Genomic DNA, 6,246 nt, shown 5'->3' with positions numbered 1-6,246 from the left:
TTTTATCGGTTGAATTTCAACCGCTGGGCGAACACTAGTACATATTAATGTACATGTGCGCGTCTATTCTAACGTTGGTGTTTATTTTAAGCTATTCGCGTATTTCGGTTGTCCAATTTTCCTGCACCAAAACTCAAAAAAAAACAAAAAAACAATATTCGTATATATAAAGCTTTCATATAAATTTTTGCATTGCACTTTGCTACTAGAGCGTACCGCACACCACAAATGTATACACTCCCCCGCCCACTCCTATTGCGTCAGTCCTCAGGTCAGACCACGATAAACGTAAGATGCAAAGTTTACTTTTTTTCTTAAGAATCGGAAAGTGCGCGCAAAATTCGAAATGCAACGCTAACTATTCAAAATTTAAATCACACAAAACTGCAAAATACGAATATTACCGTCAGATACTGGGCAAATAGAAAACCATCAACGGCGCCTAGCGCGAATAGACTAAAACTACCTACACCTACAGTTCGCCTATTTTGCTACCGCCAATATTTTGCGTTTGTTTTTGCTTCTGCCTTTTGATTGTTTTACGTGCCTCAAACAAAAATTGTATTTCGCACTATTGAGTTTGATTCTATGTGCATTTCTAACAGTGTGAGAGAAGAATAACAACAGCCAACAACAAAGCAGAAAATATATTTAACTAGTTGCGGAATTAATTGAGAATGAAACAAAGCAAACAAAAACAAAATGTTGTCTATTGACTATTCGCATTAGATAAGATTACCCTGTAGGCAAAACTTAAAGTGATGAAATTGATTTTGGTGCAGAACTAGTAGTATGTATATTGATTGATTTTTTAATGGAACTCAGTGCGAAAATTATTCGAGTTTTCACTGCAAATTTGTTACTCGAATTATACGAATATAATCAAGCATTTTTTAAATTCGAAATAGCGGATCAAATCTGGCGAATGCAATATATCTTATATGCGCAATTTGGATTTTAGAAATTTATAATCAGATTCATAATCAACAATCCTAAAAACCCCCGAGTAACGAGTTTTTCAGCATTAAAAAGTAAACATGTTTACGAATTTTCCGATTTTTTTTTAACTTGAACTAATTTTGGAGAGAGGGAGACTTAAGTTGACGAAGAATGCCTCATATATTAACTTTAGGAGTACTTTTATAGGCGATTTTATTTTTAAGTTTTGCCTCAGCTAAAGAAATATGTTTCTTAAACAACTACTCGAGTTTCAAATCGGCCAAATATAATGCGACTTTCTGAATATTTGACTTTATTATGGCAAAAAAGGTTTTACATAGTTTCTCTCGATGTATAAGGCTAGTGTTTTTCCAATTATTCCATCCCTTCCAAGTAAAAGGCTCCCTCCAAGTCCTCAATGTACATTTGTATCAGTGATGACCTCTTCATTCTACCCAAATCACTTTCTATCGGATCATTTCTTAAGGCTTGAAAACAAGAAATAATTGAAATGGTTTAAATATTCTGAATAGCATAGCAGTCGTGAAATTTACAGAGTCGTTGACAGAAGTCTACTTATTATTAGATATTTGTTGTGTCGAATTTAAAGATATTTCACTGGAAGTTCAGAGTATTTTTTTTTAAATTTTGGCCATACAAAACAAGACATTTTAAAAATTTTCATTTTCAGAAATATAAGAGTTTTCAGTCGTAAATGAGCTGTTACCAGCTTAGCTTGCATATAATGTATGTATGTCTTTCCATTTTTTTCTTTTTGTTGATATTTGATTTCAAGCAATCTATAAATAGAAATTTATCAACACAGATGGGAAAACAGATAAGCGGGAGATATAATACCTCAAATCTTATACACAAATCACACAACCGAAAATGCTTCATTTCCTACAGGGAACTTTGTATAAGTGAGTGGGTCGATTGCTCGACGAAATGCTTTGCTATTGGTGAATGGAAATGAAGTGCTCACGAAACAAAATTTACTCCCACTTTGTTTTGAATTTGCACGTGGAGCATTCATTCGCCTCATCGCGTTAACGTAATAAATCAAAACAAATATTTTATTGTTGGAGAGAGATAAAGAGTTAATATGAACGATTACTTTGCGTATCGCTTTTTTAATTTTTCCTATACTTTTAGGCTAAGGGAAACTTTTAAAATCGCCTTATAACGGATTTGTTGAATAAATTGAAGAAATCGAGATTTATTTTTTATACAATATTTCCATTAACAGGCGAAATAGTGCTTGATGTCTAAGAAATATATTCTTGGCTTATTTTCTTTAGGCGGCAGCTTCGGATCGAAGGATGAAATTCACTTTAATTTAGAGCATAAACTGATCAAAATTATACTTTGACAGAGGATAAAAATGCGGATTAATAAACTGAGGGGTAGTGTGTTCGAGTCCCACGGCCAGTAGAAATTTCCTTTATTTTATTTTTTTTTTAATTCATTCAATTATTACCTTTTTGTAATTATAGATGTTGTGAACTTTTTAATAAAATTAAATCCAAAAACTTCAGACAACTATTAATAAAATAAAATAAAAAATAAAACTAAATTAAATTAAATCCAATTAAACTAAATTATTTTTTATTTGTGTTTGGCCGTTAATTGAGGATTATATTAATTTTTTGAGCTTAAGGTCGGGTTGGAATAAAACAATGTTATAGTATAAAATAAAATAACATCAAATAAAATAAAATAAATTAAAACAAAATAAAATAAAATAACATAAAATAAAATAAAATGAAATAAAATAAAAAAAATAAAATAAAATAAAATAAAATAAAATAAAATAAAATAAAATAAAATAAAATAAAATAAAATAAAATAAAATAAAATAAAATAAAATAAAGTAATATAAGGTATATAAAGTTATATAGCTTTGTTTGCTAACATTCACAATGGACAACAGTTGGCCATACCTAAAAAAAGCGTCTGCGTTGTCTGGCTGTCAAAAAATTCTCATGCCCATACAATTTGTATGAAGCATACCGAAACAACGCGGCGTCAACGCTGAACGGTTGGAAACTCCGATTTTGACGGGGTGTTAGGTGATGAAGTTGGCTGCAGAAAACGGCGAAACTGTCATTTTCGTATTTCATACAAACAAACCTATGCCTATGGCTTTTGCTATTTCTGCATCATGAAAAATTTAAAGAAGGAGCAGGCGTGCCAGTGGTGGATATCATGTCTGACTCACATGGTTTTCATAGTAGATACACTCGGAGGTTTCCCATGCCCTGTCCAGGGGCGACCGCTATTTAAAAAAGCAGTTTGGTATTTTTTGATGTTGGGTTGAACCGGGATTGAACACAGGCCCTTCGGAATTGTAGCGTGCAAACCACTACACCACAGCGGCCGCTTTAGATCTTCAGTAAAAATCCTTACCAACGTTCCAACGATAACGAGTTCTCTTTGCAAAATCTGCTGCTTTATTAAGCAGTGATAGTAAACTTACCATTTTTCTGCAGCCGAAGTGGTGCAAACACCAGGAGACACGCTTCTAACCAGCAGGAGTGGCGCAGGTGGAACCCCTGGACCTTATTATTTATTTAATATCCAACCTTGCCATTAAAATTTATTTACGTCATTTCAAGGCCTTGTGGAAATCCTGTATAATAGTTTTTTTAATAACTATGTATTAAGGCGAAATTTACGATAATGTCAATAATTTTTTATTTTTATTTTATTTTATTCATTTTCAATTCAATTCAATTCGTTAAGTCGATAATATATAACATGGTCACGCAATTGAAAATTTTTCTGCGGGCAAATTGCAATCTTTCAAGGTTAAGCTCATTGTATATATCTAATTTTTTAAAACTTAACTATAAACTTATAAACAACATTAAATTTTATTCATATAAATAGCTGTATTTTGTTATAAATTATGTGTACACATGTATGTATAATAAATTTAATATTTATCAAAAACATTTAAAGGCTTCTTTTAACAAAAACATAATGCCGAATTTCCACTAAGTATTGATAAGACAAAAACTATGTGCCATTCAAAATAGGCAATGTAAATGCAATTAAAGTAATGGCACATGTATGCCTTAATGCCGAATTTTCCCTCTTTAATGCCCAGTGGAAACTGGCATAGTACTTAAAATTGATTATTTATTATATTTCTATAAGTAATCATCCGTTAGTTATTTATTTAAGACAGCTTCTTGTGATTGACGTTATTGACATTTATTTAATGCAGATTTGATTGCAACGATATTTTCATGTTTTTAATATAAATAAATAAATCGTCATATTATTCACATGATTCAATGAAATAGCAAATATATATTTATGTACATATTTTTATTGGCTTTTTCAAAATACCCGCATTTTTTATTTTTAATTGATTCGAAAGCATTTTTAAATGCATTGGATTTCTTTAAAACTGTTGTTAACATGCATTTTGGAATTTTCGTTATATTTATTGACATATGTATGTATGTAAATTCATATAAACATTTATATTATTATTATAAAGCTCCAACTATTATAAAATGTATTAGATCGTTTTATGCATTGGACATAACCAAAAATATAAATGGGCATTGTTTTTAAGGTTTCGGCAACAACAGTATGCCGAAAAAGTAAGCGTTTTTTATTTACTTAAATGCACAGTATTCAGTAAGCATAGCTGCTTGTTTGTGTATTTGAATAAACTTTAAACCACACTTACATTTGTATGTATCTAAAAAATATAGAGTAAAAGTTGTATCGTACAGTTAGTTAAATTTTTTTTCATTCCCTTTTCGTATTTGTCGGTACATTTATTTTTATCAAAAGCTAAATACTACATACATATGTCTATTTACAGTCAGCTTCAAAAATATGAATACCCTGACGTTTTGACGATTTTATTTATTTATATTTTCCATACCAAATTTTTCTTATTTTTTTTAATAAATATAAAAATATAGGTCATTCAACAGCCAACACCAGCAGAATCAATTTTTTCGATTCCATCAATTTAAGCAATATTAACAAATTTGAATCGAAATCAAAGGTGCAAGTTTCAAGTCTCCAAAAATTACCGTTGATTTTTGAGATTTTTTTTACAAGGGCATTGCGCATTTTCTACCGTATAACGTAAGAACAAAATCTATTTTGATACCTGCACCTTATTAAAATATAATGGGCTACAAAACTGTATACTCTGAATTTTTTTAAGAAAGCGATTTGAAAATTTTTTGGGTTTTCTTCAACTTTCCCTAGTTTTATATGGAATTAAAAAAAAAAATACTCTGCTGGCTTTTTCTTTTACTTTTATAAAAAAAAAAAGAAAAATTTGGTATGGAAAATATTTCATATTTTTGACGCTGACTGTATATATTAAATCGGCTATCGTCAATTAAGAATAATTTATGTAAAAACTTTCATTTAAATAAAACGGACAGCCATTAAAATTCATCGTAGTTATTAATGCAAAACGGGCCAATCTAAAGCTGCCTTTACATGAGGTGATTTTTTGACTGGCGAAAACATATTGCACGCAGCAACACCGACTTGACTTGTCAGCATTTTTACAGAATGTAAAATTCCTAGTGCAGCACAAGCGAAATGTTGGTACTGGTAAGCGGTATTTCATTTTAAAATTTTCTGCGTTAAGAAACTGCTTTCATTGCAACGTCTGACCGTACTTTAAAGATCGTAAAATAACCATAGTGCAATGATTAACAAAAAAATAAGAAAACAATTTTGCTAGCTATATTTATTTTTTTCTCGATTACATTTTATTTTTATTTTGGGATTTATATTTTTTCTTGAATACTAAAAATCATAATTTAACCCCTAAAATTAGATTTCTACTCAGATTTCAGATCAAATTTAAATGTTATCTGATGATTTTTAGTTTAGAAATTGCTCTAAAAAATAAAAATCTTGGTACGTAATGGTTATTTTCCTGTATGCATGCATTCATGGGCCACAAGTAATCGCTAATTTGAATTGTGGTTCCTTCGATAATTTTTAATAGAAATAATTAAGATAAATTTTTCCGATAATATTTGTATTCTAATGACTGCCCTGTGATGCTTCAGAAGCGAAAATTTATATCTCAAAATAACGGTTATAATTAAAAAAAAATGCATAAGTATTTTTTTCTTTTCGATAATATTTGCATTCTGATGACTGATTTAAATATGATCCTACACGGTCGAAAACTTATATCTCAAAATAAATGCAAAATAAGGATTTTTAGATCACAAAATAACGATATTACTAATTTTTCTTCAGGTCATAAAAATCGATTTTTTATTTCCATTTTAGTCGATTATAAAT

The sequence above is a fragment of the Rhagoletis zephyria genome, unplaced genomic scaffold, assembly GCF_001687245.7.
Source record: "Rhagoletis zephyria isolate East Lansing unplaced genomic scaffold, Rhagoletis_zephyria_1.1 Rzeph_scaffold_16252, whole genome shotgun sequence".
NCBI classification, from domain to species: Eukaryota; Metazoa; Arthropoda; class Insecta; order Diptera; family Tephritidae; genus Rhagoletis; species Rhagoletis zephyria.
Note: the sequence above shows the minus strand (reverse complement) of the source record.